A 21,870-nucleotide genomic window follows, 5' to 3' on the forward strand; every position below is an offset into this window, starting at 1 on the left:
GTCACTGTTTGGTGCGCATTATGGTCTGGTAACCGATTTTTTTTTACCACAAACTGAAGATATGGATACGGATGACATGTGGTTTCAGCAGGACGGCGCCACGTGCCACACAACACGACCGAACATGGCCATATTGCGAACGAAATTTGAGAGACGCATAATTTCGCGTTTTGGTGATGCCAATTGGCCGTCCAGATCATGCGATTTGAACCCGCTAGACTTTTTTTGTGGGGTTATGCGAAAGACCGTGTCTATGCCAACTCTCTGCAAACTCATTTGAAAGACAACATTCGTGAAGTTATGACCGAGCTACCGCCCCATATGTGCCGAAAAGTCATCGAAAATTACCTGTTCCGGATCAAGGTGTGCGAGGAAGCCCTAGGTGCACATTTGAATGATGTTGTATTTCACACATATTGGCATAAACTAAACTTTAATTTGAAATAAAAGTTTCATCGAAATTCGAATTCTAAGTGTGTTTTATTTCAATTTACTTTTAGAATTTAAAGTTGGAAAACCCTGTACATCCCATTGAGAGATTAGATCTTCTTCACAATTTTTCGCCAATAATCCCGATCCATGGCTGCAGTTCTCCAACTCCCGGCTGCTCCGATTCTTGCCAAGTCCTGCTCCACCTGGTCCAACCACCTCGCTCGCTGGGCTCCTCTCCTTCTTGTTCCTACCGGATTCGATGCGAACACCATCTTTGCAGGGCTGCTGTCCGGCAATCTTGCAACATACCCTGCCCATCACTGGACGCCTTGGCGACATTCTGAATGCTGGGTTCGCCGTAGAGTTGCGCCAGTTCGTGGTTCATTCTCCTTCTCCATACTCCGCTTTCCTGTACACCACCGTATATTGTTCTGAGCACTCGGTGTTCGAAAACTCCAAGCGCTTGTGAGTCCTCTTCAAGCATCGTCCATGCTTCGTGCCCATAGAGAACAACCGGTCGAATTAGGGATTTGTACATGGTACACTTCGTACGGGGTCGGAGTTTGTTGGACCTCAAGGATTTGCGGAGCCCATAGTAGGCACGACTTCCATTGACAATGCGTCTTCGAATTTCACGGCTGTTGTTGTTGTCAGTTGTTATCAACGTGCCAAGGTAGACAAATTCCTCTACCACCTCGAGCTCGTCGCCGTCGATCACAACACTACTACCAAGAAGAACTCTGTTGCGATCAGTCCCTCCTGCTAGCATGTTTTTAGTCTTAGACGCATTGATCCCAAGCCCAATCAGCCCTGCTTCGTGTTTCAGTCGGGTATACAAGTCGGCTACCGTCGCATGTGTTCTTCCGATTATGTCTACGTCGTCGGCGAAACAGATAAACTGACTAGACTTGTTGAAAATCGTGCCCCGCATGTTGAAGCCCGCTCTCCGCATAACAACTTCCAGCGCCACGTTGAAGAGCAGACAGGAGAGTCCATCGCCTTGTCGAAGTCCCCTGTGAGTCTCAAATAATTCCGACAGCTCACCTGAGATCCGCACACTGCACTGCACACCGTTCATCGTTGCCTGAATCAGTCTTGTCAGCTTTCGGGGAAAGCCGTGTTCGTCCATGATCCTCCATAGCTGTCGTCGGTCGATTGTATCATATGCGGCCTTGAAGTCGACGAAGATGTGGTGTGTAGGGACCTGATACTCGCGGCACTTTTGGAGGATCTGCCGTAGTGTAAAAATCTGGTCCGTCGTCGAGCAACCGGGCATAAATCCGGCCTGATAACTTCCCACAAATCTACTTACTATTGGCGATAGGCGGCGGAAGAGGATCTGAGACAAAATTTTGTAGGCACCATTCAGGATTGTAATGGAATTTGAATTTGAATGAATTGGTTCCTTTTTTTTATTCGCATCATGCTCGCTCGGGATGTTTGGTGCTGTATACTCTCGCGGACTCGTGCCCTTTCTAAAATTTTAATGACGGCAGGAATAGAAAGAGAAACAGAAAAAGAATCGATGACAACCACGAACAATCACTGAAGAGTGGTGGTTTGTATTTTCCATCGGTTTTGTTCAGCAGAAATATTGAACCGTAAATGTCATTTTTACGCAAAGAGGCGCATTAGTAGTAGTGATCGTTTCATACGTAGTTGGCTGTGTTTGCCCTATGTTTGGATGACGGAGGGTTCAGATGAATGGTTTGAACCCAGTAGTCATTAATGCATATTTCGTAGCGTTAAGGTTTGTGTTGAAGTCAGATGTAACTATCAGATTATATTCTTCACGGTGGGTTTGAGTTCCACCAAAATAGAAAATAAAATAAGGATATTCGAGATAATATGGAAATCACAGAAAAATTACCTTCGATAGTTCCTCATCCATCTACAAATGTGAAATACATTTTATTCTGAGATTGTCTACCTGTCCTATGAACAGTTTGAACAGGCGGACGAGACGCCTCTGCATCATCTAAACAAATAACTTGCTTAAAGTCAGGAAATGTATTGAGCAACTCTGTGCAAGGAACTATGCAATACAGATGCTTACGACGTAAAACGCTGCTATCAAAAAGTCCCAATAAATTCACACACCATATCACACTCAGACGATTCGTTTTATGTTCTCTCTGGTGAGGATTTTAACTCCAATTAACTGTTTCACGCAAAGTGACCCATTTATTAGCCAACTTTTCGCAACCTTGGCAGAATCCGATATCTCGTGCGAGATGAAGTCACACACACACATACACACAATGCCCGAATACAATGGCTTCTTTTCATCAAACATGGGAACTTCGTGGGTCTCTTCTCGCCTCGGCTTGTGGCGGGAAAAGCGAATAAATAAAATATGAGTTATGGAAGAAAGCCGACAAACAAAGTCAGAGTTGCCGGAGATCCAATGTGATGGAGGAGAGAGAAAGAAGATGACGGGTAGATGAATATAACAAAAAAAAACGCGCAGCGACAGAAGATGAATGACATTAAGTGTTAAGCAGTAAATCGAGCAGCGCAGCAGCAACAACGACAACAACAAAAAAGAGTTCATTTTATTGTTATTACGAGATTGCAATCGCGACTGTAGACGCTGTGAATTATGTCAAGTCAAGCTCATTTCATGGATTGTTAGCTCGGTTCTGTCGAAACTTTCCGAGAGCCTTTGGATTTTCTGCGATTTATGATGTGCTCATCTGCAAATTATAACAAACAAATGAAGCTGTTTAGTTCCCGTTTAAATTGTTCATGCGGAATACTAGCAGCTATTTGCAATAAAAACTCACATTTTTCACTTGTTGCGCGCAGAAGCAATTATGGTCCGTATGGGTTGGCTTCAGGCAACTATTTTTTTTGTTACAGCCGGTATTACACGGTTAGTCTCTTAAAACAAAAACCAGCCGTCGGAGTAAACAATGCCAGCCCACAATTTAAATATCCCATTGTTGAGAACCAAAACTGCATTCAACAGAGAGAGAAAGAGCATTCAATTTGTCAACAATGACTGCTAGGGGAGGTCACCGTTGCATCATTGCATCAACATTGATGTTCGGTAGCCGGATTCCCAATCTTCAGGGCTGCTGTACGAAACATTCGCACACACAATCGGCATTGATCAAGAACTCTCATCACCAAGCTCACTGCTAACACAGGACAATAATTCAAATAGGCACTGTGTTGCATATGCTGTGGAAGGATTAAATTACTACAATGTCAAATTACTACACTCCCAGAAGCATCAGCAGGGGTCCACAGTAGAGGTTCATTTACTAATTTACGGCGCAATTAAGGAAACGGTCTGTTGTTTCCATGCCATAGCGCGCGCGTTTGTATAAAGTTTGTGTTTTCTGCATTTTCCACCGTTTGCGCTGCAGCAGCAGGTGGGTTAGTACGGCCCCCACGTCGCTTCTGGAGCGACACTTTTTCCTTCCCCATCATTGACGGTGAACGGAAAATTCATCTCTTGCTTTGTGCTGACAGGCGCGAAGAGAGGTATACTAGATGGCGGATGCACCGTTGGCTTGCATTCGGACTTGAGGTGATAGACCTTTGAGAATGGCACAGTGGGTGACAGTCGACTAAAAATTTCGTTAACATTTTGCAACTGATAGTTCGAAAAGTAATAAATCGGGACAGTCAGCCAGGGGATTGTGTTTTTCGATCCACTATTTTGTGATCATTCTCTCTTTTGAGTGAGCATATCTGGCAAGTACAGTTGTAGGTTAAATTACTAGTTCAACAGTTCATGAATCAAATTGCATGAAAAAATAAATTGGGCACTTCCGGTCAGGATCAACTTATTTAACACTTTGACGGCCATGCTGTTTTGGCCAAAAAGTTCGTAAAAACCTGGAAGGTCCAATGGTTGATTCTTATACTAGATGGTGCCAGGGACCCATCTAGCATAAAATTCCATCCCCACCTGCCATATAAGGGTAAAAACTAGCCGTGTGTAGTACTGCACACGCGGTCCCAACTCAAGATAAACGAGTAAAAAATATCGACAAAAATCATTATAAAACAATTTTTTTTGTCGAAATTACATTTTTTATAACATTATTTCAAACTCGTAAAATGTTTTCTATTAAAAAAAATTCAGACATAAAAACTTTTCGGAGCATTTCGGGTAGTGATAAATTATAATTGGTAGAATAACACAGGCAGTGATGCCAAACTATGAGATCGAAGTGTCCTACTATGTATTGAAGCCAGTATAAAATGAAAAACACATTAGTTTTAACGTGAAACATTCGCTGTAGCGCACACGTTTGAAACTGTGGAATATTTCGCGTGTGCAGTACTGTACTCATGGCCGTCTAAGGCTAAGGTTACTTTGGATAGGAGTACGCACGAAAATTTGATTGTACGAATAGAAACAAACAATTTTGTTCGATAGAAACAGACGAATTCGAACGAAGCAAGGGGGAAGCAATGTAACCACACCAATACAACTCAATGTGGTTGTTTACTTTCACTATTGCATACAATTCGTACGATCACTTCTCTGCATCCAGTGTCACCGCCGCCTAAGTGTTTTTTTTTTTATTTAAATCGTTTATTTTTACAGGCTCAGTTACATAGGTTTAAAGGAGCCGAACTCCTTACTGTATTGTTACTAGTATATATACATTTTTCCTTAATTCTAATGTTAATAATATAGGAAACCGATTACTCGCGGTCGACTCGAGTTTAGAAGGGTGACATATTTTCTTCAGGAAAAGCAGGAGATATGAGGATATATTGACAATGATCACACTCACACTCTCAATCACACTCATCAAACTCAATTCTTAAACCTATCTTATATCTAATATGTATTTACATTTCATCTTATTCTTAAGAAGGGATCCGATCTCTCACAAAGGAAAAGGAAAAGGAAAAACTAAGGGTATAAGGACAATCACACACGAAGATCGATAGCTTTAAGAAATACATATATTTGGGACATTTAATCAAGGTCTAACCGAGCCAACACGTCTCTCACCGGCACCATGGGCTGCCTTCCTCGGGCCCGAAGGGTGACTACTAAATTCGATCTGGCGACAAGATACAGCTCGCATGACCAAACAACGTGCTCGATGTCGTGGTAACCTTGGCCACAAACACAAAGATTGTTGTCGGCAAGATTAATACGAAAGAGTAGCGCATCTAACGAACAGTGATTGGACATGAGTCGGGAGAAGGTGCGAATAAAGTCCCGACTCAAGTCCAGACTTTTGAACCATGGTTTGAGGCTAACCTTAGGGATAATCGAGTGGAGCCACTTGCCCAATTCATCTTCGTTCCATTTGCGTTGCCAGTTAACTATGGTATTTTTGCGGACTAAAAAATAAAATTCATTGAAGGCGATTTGACGCTGATAAATATCGCCTTCAGTTGCACCTACCTTTGCTAATGAGTCAGCCCTCTCATTACCCGGAATTGAGCAATGTGAAGGGACCCAGACAAAGGTAATGACATAACAGCGTCTGGATAAAGCACTCAAAATTTCTCGTATTCTCTCAAGGAAGTACGGCGAGTGCTTTTCCGGCCTCACTGAACGGATAGCTTCGACAGAGCTAAGACTATCCGTTACAATGTAATAGTGTTCAACAGGTCGTGAGGCGACGCTGTCCAGCGCCCAGTGTATCGCTGCCAATTCAGCAATATACACTGAGCAAGGATTCTGAAGACTGTGGGAGATGCTAAAAAATTCGTTGAACACTCCAAATCCTGTGGACTCATTCATAGAGGACCCATCAGTAAAGTACATATTATCACAATTGATATCCCCATACTTTGCATCGAAGATCGTTGGAACGATCCTCGATCGAAGATAATCTGATGTTCCATGGATATCCTGCTTCATGGACAGATCAAAATGCACAGAGGAATTGATGTAGTCAGGAAAACAAACACGGTTGGGAATATACGAAGAAGGATCAACCTGCATGGAGATGAATTCATGATATGGACTCATGAACCCAGATTGAAAATTTAGCTCGATCAGCTGTTCAAAATTTCCGATCACCAATGGGTTCATAACCTTACACCGGATGAGGAACCGAAGAGATAATAAATTGAAGCGATCTTTGAGTGGAAGTACGCCTGCCAAAACCTCGAGACTCATGGTATGCGTTGAGGGCATACATCCCAACGCAATACGGAGACAAAGATACTGAATTCGCTCGAGTTTAATGAGGTGTGTTTTGACAGCTGATTGAAAACAGAAACTGCCATACTCCATCACTGAGAGAATAGTTGTTCGATACAACATAATAAGATCTTCGGGATGGGCTCCCCACCAGGTGCCGGTAATTGTACGGAGAAAGTTTATTCTTTGTTGACATTTTTTACTCAGATACCTAATATGGACCCCCCAAGTACATTTGGAGTCGAACCAGACCCCAAGATACTTGAATGACATAGCATGAGTGATCGGTTTACCCAAAAGTTGAAGCTTTGGTTTTGCTGGTTTATGCTTCCTAGAAAAACCACCATCTCTGTTTTCTCCGTGGAGAATTCGATCCCTAGCCCAATGGCACAGGTTGAAAAATTGTTCAATGTATCTTGTAAGGGTTCTTGCAGGTCGGATTCGTTTGATCCTACGACGGACACCACTCCATCATCTGCAAGTTGTCTTAGGCTGCAAATCTAAGTGTTGAGCGTAAAAAGATTGATGTTGATTCAAAATGAAACATTGTACACGCATCCGGCTTAAAAGAATAATTATTTCCACGAGTGACAAAAATTCATGGTTCCAAATACGATGGAAAGAAATTATGGTTTTAAGGTTATTCAAAATGTTGGATTTTTTTTTCTTTTGACGTAGGACTACGTCTTACATTAAGGGTACCAAATCAGAAAACAGGTGACGTTTTTATGAAATAAAGTTAACGTTCATAACTAGCTTTGCTGCGAACGGATTTTAACGATTTGCATACCAATCGAATCAGAAACTTTCTAAGATTTATTTGATATGCTATACATTACAATCCCATAGTCTGTATATGGTTTAAATTGATGAAAATTGGAAGCATTCCCATTTTCCCATACATTTGTTCTGTCCATTTGTATGCTTTCCCGAACAGAGCTGTCAATAACGCGCAACTTATGCAGCCGCTAGAATAGAAACAGTCGGAGACGAATGAATCGTTGGATTTAAAGTCTCCGTAAATAAAAAATAAGAATAAAAAAAAGAAAAAGAAAAGAATAAGAAGATGAAGAAGAATAGAAACAACGAAGGGGGATAGCGAAATGAGAATTTTTGCGAAATAAGTAAGCTGTCGCTAGCATATAAGTATTGCATCTCCTCTGAGGAAAATTATTAGAATCTTTGTGTGCCCAAAACAACAAAGGTCGCTTATTCTGCTCGTTTTGCGTTTTATGTTTCCCCTCGAGCTGTAAACGCTAGCGAAATTTCCACTTGAAGTTTTCTCGCTGCAACTGTGTGCATCAGTTAGGCGCGTGTTTGATGCTTGTTGAATGGCGAATGGCGAACTCCTTGTATATTTTTTCACAAAGCCTCATTAGTTCCCCTTAATTCGTTCACAGTTCATTTTTCTATGCAACCAATAGTTTCCAAGATATAATTTTACAAATAAAGTTCATGCTGAAATGCATACGCCTTTTCGAAAAATTACTCTTGAGTCAAAAAAATGGGTGGGTTATATATATAATATAACCGCAAGGTTGACGTGGGACTACCATTGTCTTAGTAAGCATTTGTATTGTGTTGAATAAATTATCGATTGAATGAAACAATTTTCGAATTCAACTGAATTCTACATAAGTATGTGCTTTGTAAGTAAAAAGTTGACACAGCTGCCATGTAAGATCAATTCATGCATTGCAATGTTCGTTATAAACATTGTTCTTCGTTACAAGTGAATTTGATGACGGTCCTTTTACGTTTGATATGACGCCTAGCGAGAACAAAAGTACTCGCAGCTTGCATAGATGTATTGACGTAGGACGACGTCTTTCATTTCTGTACCGGAGTGTAAGTTCAAAGTTTCGAAAACGAGAGAGTGACGCTGGACTGCAAGGATTTGAACGTTAATACCTTCTTACCGGCTGAATGGAGTGGTATAATAATCTCTTCATCCGAAAGATAAAATGTCAACGAATTATATGATTGTCACTTATTGGTCCAAAAAATCGTTTCAATTGCTTAAAAATTGCTTTGAAATCAATCTATTGAAATCATAACAATCTAGCTCATTGATGATGATTGGTGATCACAATGTGTTCCCGAACACGGACGCAAAATCTAGGACCCTGGAGAAACCGTCACAGCGAATACATGCAAGCTGTTATTCGTTTTGCTCCCTTGCATTAGTGTTTGGGAAACCATAGCGGACACACGCAAGGCGTGAGTACTTTCACCCGCATCAGTTTCTGTTCTGCTTTCGCATGGAACAGTCATGAAAAATTGTTTGCGTGTGAATGCGTCCAAGCGAAGAAATATTCATACCCATTTACGCATTCGGCTTGGTGTTCCCGTGATGCAATCTAATAGCATCAGTTTTTGTTCTGCTTCAGGATGGAACAGTCGTGAAAAGTTGTATGCGTGTGAATGCGAAATTGCCACATCACGATAAAAACGAAATGGCGCCCTCAGTTTCTATTCTGCGTATGGAGTATGGAGTACGAAAACAAAAATGAATCACTTATCAAACATCTTCAGTTGCTTTTAAAAGGCCACAGCAATATCACAGATATAACCCACTTCTTGTTTTCTTGCAAAGCGGATTCCCGCAGGCATCTTTGTTTAGAAATCCATCCTAGGGAAACACATTTCGGTGGGAACAAAAATACCCCCGACTTGCATGTATATTTGCAAAGCGGACTCCCACAGATACATCGATTTTGAAGTCTGTGTTGGGGAACCCATAAAGAGAGCCAATCAAAACTTGGCCATTAGGGCGATTAGATAACGTTTGATATTTTACAGTTATTTAATTGTTTATCTCATGATAAATAACATTTTATTAATTGTGATAGACGCGTAGAAATATTTCCTATCAATTGATGTAATCATCTTTCCGTTCTATGAAGAAATGCTCGAGTTATGAGCATTAGAAATCTTTCAGTTTTTGCTGCATGTTCTGCGCTTAGGTTTTCATTCCGCCCCCATTAGGGTGGCAGCGAAATTGATCATGTCAAATTTCAAAAACCGACCATGTACATTTTGTTTATTGGCCCGAAAAAATGATCTGTGCAAAGTTTCAGCTCAATCGGACATGATTTAGTGGTGTCTCAAAGTTTTCATCCTCGAAAATCTTCCATGGGAGGAGTAAAGGAAATTTAGAAAATTGAAAAAAAAATTTCAATGCCAAATGACTTAAAAATGTTTAAAACGTCGAGATCTGATGTTATCTTGAAAAAAAATGTCTGGTCGAAAATCGACTTTTTTTAAAATTAGATGATGATTTTTTTTTCATACATCCATTGCCACCCTAACCCCCATATAACCCGGTTAGACGTAGTACCACGTCAGAAAATATTTCTACCCATGGTATATATTCCCCTTTCTAGGGATGCATGTGCAACGTTTCATTAATATATATATTTTTTAAATTTCAACTGTAAACATTTTATTTCATTGTTGTTCTCAACGTATCAAATATCCGTTTCGTTTGAGTAAGACCCGGTTTGATTCATTGTTTAATTTGTATGAAATGGTTAGTTTTTTTCAACTTTTCGTCTTTGTCATTTTCATTCCGATGTTCTTCTTGTTTTTTCATTCCTTCATTTTTACATCTGCATTCCAACATTTCTTTACATTAGAATCATACCAACCCAGGCGGCTGAATGTCTCTCGAATGAATAAGAATGAAAAAGAATCATTATTTCTTGATTTCCTTTTTCACTATTTAGCTTTATTATTGTTCTTATTTTTTTCTCTTTTTGTTTTTTTTTATTTCTCGACTAGATTTTTGTTTTTTACAATGAAAATATTTTTTATTAGATTGACTAGCTGACCCGGCAAACTTCGTCCCGCCCAACATTTGTTTTTTGTTATCAATATCTTCAAACATTCACGTTTTCTTACTATGAGCAAGTTCATGGGTCCAATCGCAGAACTGTTCATTGATTGTTCTTCTAATCGACACCGTTGAATTTACCTTTTATTATAAGATTCCTAGTATTTCTAACAAAACTAATCATTATAATATCAGATTATTTTCAGACACAATTCTCCTGCAAGATTTTTCGTCCACTTGCAAATAACATGTTCTTTCATAAAAATTATAAAATGGTGGTCCATTTTTTTGACGTAGGACAACGTCTAACCGGAAGATATAGGGGGTGAAATGGAAATCTAGGCACTGAACAAGTAGGAAAAAATGCAAGATTTGGAACGCTTATAACTCGAGTATTTCTCAATAGATCGCAAAGGTTTTTGCATCAATTGATAGGAAATATATCTACGCATCTATCATAACGAATAACATTTCATTTTTCTTGAGATAAATAATTGAATAATTGTGAAATATCAAGCATTGTCAAAATGCACTATGTGCCCATTTTTGATTGGTCCATTTTGTGCTCCTCAAATCGTACCGACCAAAACGGGCAACCAGAGCAGCAGCGAAATAGAATGAAGCACGATTGGGAAGGAAAAAGAAAAAAATGAACGAAACATTGGTCGCAGTCTCACACATGCGTAACTCTCGAGCCAGCCAGTCAGCTTAAAAATCCCCGCTCCGCTGCCGTAACGATCATTCTCATTCAAACCGTACACCACATCGGTTCGCATCACAACACATCAACAAACCAACCCAAGCAGCCATGTCTGGACATGGTAAAGGAGGAAAAGTGAAGGGAAAGGCAAAATCCCGCTCGAACCGTGTTGATCTGGAGTTCCCCGCAAGGGTAGCTAGGCCGAGCGCGTTAGTACCAGTGCACCAGTCCACCTAGCCGGCGTTATATAGTTTCGGCCGCCGAAGTGATCGAGTTAGCTGGCAAAGCTGCTCGCGACGATAAGAAAACCCGCATTCGGAACAGAACACATTCGGTTCGGTGGACATCAAGACAACAGGCAGTTGCAGCGAGTGGCAAACGCAATCGCAAAACGGCATCAGGTAGCAGAAGAAAAAAGTTTGTTCTTTATACAAACTGCTTTGGTGGCAAATCCAGAACAAGGCGGCATCGAGGGCGTTCGAAATGGTTTTCTTCAATACCACGAGTACTAAGTTTTCTAAATTGGAACCATTCCATAAAACAAGGCGCTTTTCAGGGCCATTAAACCTTCCAAAAAAGAGTTTAGGAAATACAGTTCAATGCTTTCTAAAACATTATCCAAAATAATAATAAAACACAAATTGATTTTTTCATAATTTGTTTGCCAGGATCTGATGAGTATGTGAATTTGACAGTTGTTCTGAGCTTATTGATAGTTGGGGACTTTCCTGATTATTCAATTTTCACCAATTCTTAAATTGTTTCCAGATTGAAAGTACAGTAATTTACAATTAGTTCGACATTAAGCTAATTGGACGGACATGTAATGCGACTTATTTAGTTGGAAATTTTTGTAAACATAGAGATCCAAATTATGACCCCACATTGAAAGTCAACACTGTACCACTGTCATCGCAAATGTTCAATTACAGGTTAAAATCGCCTCCAATGCGATACTGAGTGGCGCTTCGGCACGTCGCATTGAATGTAATTTACTGTACAACATGTGACAAAGCTGGATGGGAAGAAATTTTCCAACTGTGAAAGCTGTGGCGAGTGGCAACAAATCTCTAAACAGGAAGGTTTAGCCGAACAAGATGAGGATATCGAGTGATAACAAAACAATAAACTCTTTAGATTGAAGATAATTTTGTGATCCTGAAAAGGACCCTTTTTAGCCTGCATGTGAATCCAACGAGCGAACAAATCGTAATGAATGTATTTTTTTGCCATCGCTCCCTTTTAACGCTCATTCGTTCGCCTCGTTGGACTCGTCCCTCTGGCTAAGTCTACCGATTTGTCTCTATCCTGTGAGTGTGTACCGCTAGAGTATAAAACACGCGGACCCCAAAAAATATCTTATTTTCTTTCAAACCGTAAACCCGAGTGGTTGTACGGCATCGGCATCGTGGACGTAAGGGTAACTAGGCCGAACGGATTGGTGCCGGAGCACCAGTATACCTAACAGCGATTATAGAGTTTCGGCCGTCGGAGTGCTCGAGTTGGCTTGCAAAGCTGCTCACGATGAAGATTTTCTTTTCTGTTGGGTGAAACTTCTCCACCGTAGAGAATTTAATCTGATGACTACATTTTATTACACCACACAGCCCGCACGCAACACAACACTGCGAAAAAAGCAGTAAAGACTACCGGGTTCAACCCTTTCATCTGAAGCCGCTGTCATTCAAACACTTTTCTGCATCTTCAAGCGCGTCAGAGCAAGCCAGCGATGTATGAAGCGATCACTACTACTAATGCGCCGTCTTGCGTAAACATGACAATAGAAAATGCACACACCATTGTTGATTGTACAGGTCACGCGTCATCTCTCATAATAATAACGATGAAAAAATTCTAGCAAATTGGTAATATTAGTCTAACTAATTATTTCTCTCAATGTGGCGATTAATCGATTATTTTGAGGCGATTGATCGTATCGGATAACAAACAGCTGAAAAATATTCGATTAGTTAATGAACGATTAATTTCAAAAATCGGATATCATTAGTTGTGTCACCGTGATATTCTCTTTTTTCGTTGCCGACCCTACCTATCACGCTGCCGACTCATATCACTACCGACAATGCGGGCAGCTTTCCGAAAAGAGAGATAAAACGAACAGAATAAACCCACGCATGCAGATTAGGGTGCCAATGGTCATCTCGAATTTCAAAAAGTTACCACATAAAAAATGTTCACCTCTAAAAAACACCCTATGCAAAATATCAGCTCAATCGGACTCAAGAGAGAGTGGCGCAAAGTGGGCAAAGTTTGAGTTTTTTGAAAATCGAAAAATCACCCACGGAGGGAGTAAAGGAAATTGGGGGTTTCGAAAAAAAACAAATGATGCCAAATGTCTTAAAATTGCATGAAACGTCGAGATCTAGTGTCATCAAGCGAGATCTAGTGTTTTTGTCAAAAATCGACACTGTGCCTTTTTTCCGGAGTACGAAACGAAAAGTTTGGTTTTGGGTGACAATAAAAAAAAGTTATCTCGAGTTTTCATTCGGAACTTACTACGAAATGTTGTTTTGCACGATGATTTTTTGCGTTTGCGGTTGCGTTGTCGGAAAATGGCTAATGTGTACCATATGCAATGGTATAGAAGGGAATACTCTAACGACGAAAAATGGCAACTGTGTAATGTGCTAAATATAGATATGATAAACATGTGACATGTACACGATTCAAATTCGGCTCTGTTACAGCTAAAATGCTAATGAGCCTAAAATAAACAAAAGGGATAAAAAAAGATATGGAAATGCGTGTTTTCGCCTGAAAATCCATTTCCACTTACGAACACATCGAATATCGAATGGACTAACAACGCTTATCATGATGTAATTTTCGAACATGTGGGAATTCAATTTTCCGAATTTTCCGATTTTTCTCTCCACTATATTGATCTACGGGAAGAGACGAATACAACAAAATAAAGAAGGCTAAAATCGGACCATCCCTTCTTCGGGTTTTCTACTTACCAACAGATTTTGCCTTACATTTTTATTTATATAGATTCAGTAAAAATTGTATACCTTCTGAAAATCCGTAACATTATATGCAATCCCATCGTTCGGCCGATTTTTGATCTTACTATAGCAACGTTTTCAGGGAAGGGAACTTTTAGACTGTATTTCAAGCGGCTACATTACAGACTATAACTTTAAAAATCTATAAAAGGATGCCTTTTGACGTAGGACTACGTCTTTCATTTCTATACCGGGGTGTAAAATCAAAGTTTCGAAAACGAAAGCGTTACGTCGGAGACCGAGATTTTGAGCGTTAATAGCTCTTAAACAACTGAACGAAATGGTATGATGAACACTTCATTCGAAAGATAAAATGTCTACGCGTCATATACTTGTTACTTTTTCATCCAAAAACTTGTTTCAATAGCCTTAAAATTGCTTTCAAAATAGACTATTGAAATCACCAATCGGTATATAAGCGAGCGCCGCTCGTAAACCCACTCAGTTATAATTGAACAGCGACTGGAGCATGTTGTCGCTGTTGTGATGAAGGTCACTTCATTTATCATGAAAGCGCTGATGAACGGTGTTACCAAGAGCCTGTTTGTACACCTTAGGCCAGAAGGGAATCCATCAGGAGGAGAGTGATGCCACGGTTCCGCTTGAAACATCGGAGCAGCCGACACACACACATACACGCGCGGAATTCTCGTTGCTATCATCGTTGCTGAAAAATAATCTACCAGTTCCCCTGGGAATTGAAAAATACATTCATGCGAAAGAGTTTATTTTAATGTTTTCTATTCATACAACACTGCAACCAAATACATTTGGTTTTGTGATTTTTCAATCAATCGCAATTGACAGGAAAGCTTCTATTTTTTTTTCCCCATCAGTAGATAATTTTCGAATCCAATGTTGGATACATAACATGAAAAACGGAAAAATTTTCACATCGCCAAAATCATGTAATTTTTGAGTAATTATTTGCTTCCTACTCATATAATGCTGCGACCAAATACATTTCGTTTTGGATTTTTCAATCAAGTGTGATCAATGTAAGACCACGTCTTTCGGCAATTTATTAGAGGTGCAATGAATCTTGAGGAATTCCCGCTCTACGCGCACTGGCAAACAATGTTTACTCAACAATTTCTCAAACTAGAAATGGGTGTTCTGAGAAAGGATTAGCGAACGCGAAAACGACAAACGGGAGAAAGATACGTTTGGAGGTTGAAGGAAATTGGCAGAAAACTTCTTCATTCTATCATTCAAATAATGTGATTCATACCACATCGTTTTGCCAGAAAGAGATTATTAATGCTCAAAGGAGGAATCGAGTCCTCCGAGGAAATAACCCAGCGCAAATTAGAGTCGCCTATAGATTGCGGCATTCGTACACAAATGATTTTATAATGCAGTTTCATCAAAGTGTTTTCTTCGATATGGGGAAATATTCACTACATAATGTCATGTATTTCATATTCTTCATTATCAAATCCATATCCATGGCGCCTATCGGTATCGAATTATCATTGACACCACGATTTTCGCTAAATGCTCATTTCAGTTCGGCCTGCAAAAAACTTTTCTGAACTCTTATCCATCAAATTTGGAGCCCTGAAAAGTGCCGTTGATTATATGCTAAGCTAATATAGCACGCTCTCCTCGGATACGATGGGCCAGCTGGATGTCCTTGGGCATGATGTGACGCGTTTTGCATGGATAGCACACAGATTGGTATCTTCGAATAGGCCTCCTGCAGCGTCATAACCGCGGAGCTTTGAAAGCACAAATCGGTTTTGAAGTCCTGAGCAATTCCACGAATCAAATGCTGCAAAGGTAGATGGCGGATCAGCAATTCGGTCGACTTCTGATAGCGACGAATTTCACGCAAAGTTCCCGGTCGATAGCGATGTGGTCACACTCCTCGCGGCTGGTGCACTTATCCGAGCTGCTTTCGTGGTGCCTCACCACCGAAAGACTAACGAGCTGTGTGCTTAGTCCCACACAAACGAGTCCTCACGGTGCGAGAGTAGAGTAAGAAATGAACGAAAGCAAAGGAAGCATCATATTATAAACCATAAAAGTCCAGAATGTAAACCCCACCCTCTTTATTATATAAGCTTACTGTATACTTACTTCGATGTTATTCTTTTCTCTCTCAGAGTAAGCTACGAATATAATAAGGGTGGGGTTTACATTTTATACTTTTATGGAACTTTGCGTGAAATTCGTCGCTATCAGAAGTCGACGGAATTGCTGATCCGCCATCTACCTTTGCAGCATTTGATTCGTGGAATTGCTCAGGACTTCAAAACCGATTTGCGCTTCCAAAGTTCCGCGGTTATGATGCTGCAGGAGGCCTATTCGAAAATAACAATTTGTGTGCTGTCCATGCAAAACGCGTCACATCATGCCCAAGGACATCCAGCTGGCCCATTGTATCCGAGGAGAGCGTGCTATTAGCTTAGCATAAAATCAACTGCCCTTTTCAGGGCTCCAAATTTGATGGATAAGTGTTCAGAAAAGTTTTTTACAGACCAAACTGAAAGGAATATTTTCGTTTGGATGCCATTCAGCATCGAGAAAATTCCGGAAAGATCTAATCGTTGCTGAAAAATAATCTGCCAGTTCCCTGGGAATTGAAAAATACATTCATGCGAAAGAGTCTATTTTAATGTTTTCTAACCATATAACACAGCGACCAAATATTTTTCAATCAAGTGCTATTAACAGGTGGTTATCGAGTTAGCAATAACCACTGGAGGGCTGGTAAGATAATCTGCCAGTTCCCCTGGGAATTGAAAAATACATTCATGTGAAAGAGTTTATTTTAATGTTTTCTATCCGTGTAACACTGCGACCAAATATTTTTCTATCAAATGCTATTAACAGGTGGTTATCGAGTTAGTATTAACCACTGGTGGGCTTCGAGTATCGAGGAAAATCTGAAAAGAATTAATTGTTGCTGAAATATACTCTGCCAGTTCCCCTGGGAATTGAAAAATACATTGAAGCGAAATAGTTTATTCTAATGTTTTCTATCCATATAACACTGCAATCAAATACATTTGGTTTTGTGATTTTTCAATCAATCGCAATTAACAGGAAAGCTTCTGAAAATTAGTCCCCATCAGTAGAAAATTTTCGTATCCAATATTGGATGCATAACACGAAAAACCTTGAGCCTCCAACGTAACGCTCTCGTTTTTCAAGTCACCCAAAAATTTATTTATCCATTCATTCAGGATGGATTTAGATTCAACTTCAAACAAATGATCTCTAAATCAACGCTAGTCCTACGTCACCCTTGCGGTTATACCATAGATATAACCCACTTCCTGTTTTTTCTTCGCGATATTTTTCCTATGTTTTGCCTAAAAATCACTATGTATGTCCATTGATAAAATGTATCTGTACCTGACCGGTGGCGACGCATGGCAGCGTTTAAAAATTCTCGTTCATTCATGATTCATTAATGATTCACTGAAAAAAGAAAAAGAAAAAAAGAAAATTAGTAAATGGTACCAAGACTAATGTAAAGGAAATGCAGATCTGTATCATCATACAGGGGTTTCCAACTTTAAATTCCGAAAGTAAATTGAAATAAAACACACTTAGAATTCGAATTTCGATGAAACTTTTATTTCAAATTAAAGTTTGGTTTATGCTATTATGTGTGAAATACAACATCATTCAAATGTCCACCTAGGGCTTCCTCGCACACCTTGATCAGGAACAGGTAATTTTCGATGACTTTTCGGCACATATGGGGCGGTATCTCGGTCATAACTTCACGAATGTTGTCTTTTAAATGTTCAAGAGTTTGCGGAGAGTTGGCATAGACACGGTCTTTCGCATAACCCCTCAAAAAAAAGTCTAGCGGGTTCAAATCGCATGATCTGGACGGCCAATTGGCATCACCAAAACGCGAAATTATGCGTCCCTCAAATTTCGTTCGCAATATGGCCATGTTCGGTCGTGTTGTGTGGCACGTGGCGCCGTCCTGCTGAATCCACATGTCATCCGTATCCATATCTTCAATTTGTGGCAAAAAAAATCGGTTAACATGCGGCCATAGCGCTAACCATTCACAGTTACCGTCTCGCCGTCCTCATTTTCAAAGAAATACGGCCCGATGACTCCACCAGACCATAATGCGCACCAAACAGTGACTTTTGGCGGATGCAATGGGCTCTCAACAATCACGTGTGGATTTTCTGAGCCCCATGTACGGAAATTTTGGGTGTTCACATAGCCACCGAGCTCGAAATGTGCCTCATCGCTGAAGAAAATTGATGCGAAAATTCCGCATTTTGCTGCTGTTGTTCGTTCACCCAATCGACGTATGCCCGACGCATTCCATGGTCACCACGCTCTAATTTTTGTACCAGTTGGACTTTATATGGATGTAGGTGCAAGTCCAAATGCAAAATTCGCCACAATGATGTGTTTGACAAGCCCAATTGCTGAGCACGCCGTGGAATCGAAACATTCGGGTCATCCTCCACACTGGCAGCAACAGCTGCAATATGTTCGGCCGAACGCACATTACGATGATGCACAGGTCTCACAATATCCGCTACGGATCCAGTTTGTTCGAATTTACGCATTACATTAGCGATTGTGTGCTCTGTAGGCCGTCCATGACGACCAAAATCCGTCCGTAATTCTCGAAAAACATTTTCCGGTTTTTCATTATTTTTATAGTATAATTTAACAAAATTAACACGTTGTGCGATGCTAAAACGATCCATATTGTAAAATGGCAGACATTCAACTAACGATATGACGCTTTGGTTGACAGCTATGTCAAACGGTTGTCAGCGCAGGGCTGTATACTTTCGGAAGCCCGAAATGGAAAACCCTGTACAATAGCAATATCAACCCGAGGTTAATAGGATTAGTCTGTACGAAGTCAAGGTCGAAGACAAGTAAAATAAAAATAAATAAAAATTAATTATCAGTCTGAATATCTGAATATGAAGAGTCTGAATAAAAATCCAATCTCTCTCATTTTTACCACAGCTCGCATAACACCACTGTTCGGGTCGCTGACTTGAACCTGGATGTCAGCGGACGCAAAAGAACACTCGTAACTTCCCCCACTCATGGGGGGAGGAATTGTGTCTTATCATGTCTTCTGTCGTGGCTGCTCTCTGCTATTTTTTGAAATTCCACCATGGTAGGCTCCACTAATTTTTCCGCTGCGCACGAAGTTCGTTCCACGCGGAAACCAAGGTGAGGTAAGCTTCAAATTCAATAAACACCAATCAGTCGCGCCGTTCCGTCCCGCAGCCGTAGAAAATATGCCTACCCCTCAGGCGTCGACGTGTTGGATGACATTTTGCCCTTTTTCTCGGCTGCTCGAAAAGTGCTTCTGACAGGAAAAGTTCAACGCGACGAACGATGACACGACGCGAGGCCACTCGGGATGATGTATGCGGGGCACCCGCAAACCATTGACAGGTTGGCCCAAAAAAGTGGTTACCGCACTTGTCTCGTTCAAAACGAAACCAAGTGTAGGTATCAATTTCCATGGCTTTTACCACATTTTCGGGTTCGAGTCCCTAATGTGGAGAAGAATGTCGAAGCGAATGGCGGAGAAATGACAATTTGGACTCGATGTGAAATTCAATTTACCAAAATTGTCATGCTTTTCGCTCTGCACATATATGAGTATATTTCCGCAAAAAAAAACCGCTCTTGTAAGCGAAAGGAAGGGCATAGCACAGATCGTTCGGCTCGAAAGCGAGAGCGCGGAGCTCCTTAAGAGATTTAAAATGATGATGAAATAATTAGGTTTTAATTCGAGTGAAATTAAAATCGCAAAGCGCTTATGGCACACTGTGTAAATTAGGTTTTCTGCACAGCAAACTCCGCTGCCGCCATCACCGCTACGGATGGGCGGCTAAAAAGCAGCTCGTACATTTCTGCCATATAGCTGCCTAGAAGTTAAATATATATATACACCGCCGCACACCGTTTTGTTGAAACAGGCAAAAAGATGCACGCGAACTATCTTTCCGTGTCATAATCGCCGCTATTTGCATGGATGGGGCAGCAATGTGCACAGATATTTGCTCCCATCAGAGGGCCGCCATAGGATGAACGTCGATCAGGGCCATCCTACCAGATGTGGGGTGTAGCGATGATTCAATTTTACAATATTGAATAATCATGCTAGGCAGGGATGCCAGATCTGGAGATTTATTGGATTTTCATCACGGAAATACGGATCCGTAGGGAATAGTGCAATTTACTTCAATCTAAAAAATCAAAAAGTGCTTTCCCTCATTTGCAAACATTCAATGGAGGCTTTAAGCGCTTAATGAGCGAATGAAGTAAATTATTCTCTTCATCTATAATGAAATCTGCACCATCATTGACTTTAACTATAATGATTTAAGAACCCGCTTAATGTGTTTACTGCCCATGTTTGTATAGGAGACATAAGCGACAACAAAATGAACAAAATTCACTTTTTCGCCGTTATGCATTCTACGCAATGTAACACGTTTGCTCATCATGCAAACAAACATTTTTTGTTCGAAAACATTTGAGTAATTTTGAAAAAAAAGACGTTTCCGATAAATCACTGTTTGTCCTCATAACAGACGTAGTTCCATACAGCTTTTATACATCGTTCGAAAATCAACAATTATCAGTATTATGTGCTAAATCGAAATTTGAATCACATTCTTTGTAGAGTCCAAACATGCTTGTTACGATAGCGTCTTATTACTTAGTGTTTCCTAATACAGCCATTCCATGCCAAATCGATATAGTGGTTCTCAGATTTTCGTCAAAAGTAGTAGTTTTGTTTTTATCGCAAATTATTAGAGTCACATTTTATAATTATTTTGTTAGGGCCACTCTAAATGCGAATGGTCAGCATTTTAGAGTGGTCCGTAAAATCAATTTTTTCGCATTTTGGCCAAAAATGACTTTTTTCGATAACTCATAACTTTCGAACCACTGGACCATTTTAGATGTTCGACATATTAAGTTAAAGCCAATTAGCTGGTCTTTTTTTGATCTACAATCTACAAAAAATACTACAGTTGAAGAGTTTCATGCCAACTCGACTGACCGTTGGCAGCACCATCTCAGATAGTAATGAAACGTTGTGGGTGTAAAGACATGGGTGATTTAAGCAACTTTGCATACTTGAAATATTCAAAAAAAATTAGACAACTTTTTGGAAAAACCCAATTTTTACAAAAATTTATAACTTAAAAACTATGATACCTACAAAATTCATGTCGAAGGATGGAATGTAGGAAATAGTTTAAATTTTTACAAAAAAATACCAAAAATTTTTTGGAAAAAAAATTTCGCTGAAAAACAAAATATTTAAAAAATTAAAATTCATTCTTCTCAAAAACGTATTTTGACGTAGGACTACGTCTAACCGGAATATATAGGGAGTGAAATGGAAATCTAGGCACTAAACAAGTAGGAAAAAATGCAAGATTTGGAACGCTTATAACTCGAGCATTTCTCAATAGATCGCAAAGGTTTTTGCATCAATTGATAGGAAATATATCTACGCATCTATCATTACGAATAACATTTCACTTTTCTTGAGATAAATAATTGAATAATTGTGAAATATCAAGCATTGTCCAAATGCACTATGTGCCCATTTTTGATTGGTCCATTTTGTGCTCCTCAAATCGTACCGACCAAAACGGGCAACCAGAGCAGCAGCGAAATAGAATGAAGCACGATTGGAAAGGAAAAAGAAAAAAATGAACGAAACATTGGTCGCAGTCTCACACATGCGTAATTCTCG

General features: G+C 40.1%; 1 protein-coding gene across 4 annotated transcripts in view; it reads right to left on the reverse strand.

Annotated features, from left to right (window-relative positions):
• LOC129766399 (protein FAM107B) overlaps nt 1-21,870 on the reverse strand; it is a 205,480-nt gene that overhangs the window by 128,466 nt on the left and 55,144 nt on the right. For 2 of the 4 annotated variants that reach the window (XM_055766925.1, XM_055766935.1), the window contains exon 3: nt 17,493-17,558. The exons of the other annotated variants lie outside the window; for them this stretch is intronic. The gene's annotated coding sequence lies outside the window, so the exon portion shown is untranslated. The remainder of the gene's footprint in view (nt 1-17,492; nt 17,559-21,870) is intronic. 4 annotated transcript variants of the gene reach the window in all.

This window comes from Toxorhynchites rutilus, chromosome 1, assembly GCF_029784135.1.
Source record: "Toxorhynchites rutilus septentrionalis strain SRP chromosome 1, ASM2978413v1, whole genome shotgun sequence".
Classification (NCBI taxonomy): Eukaryota; Metazoa; Arthropoda; class Insecta; order Diptera; family Culicidae; genus Toxorhynchites; species Toxorhynchites rutilus.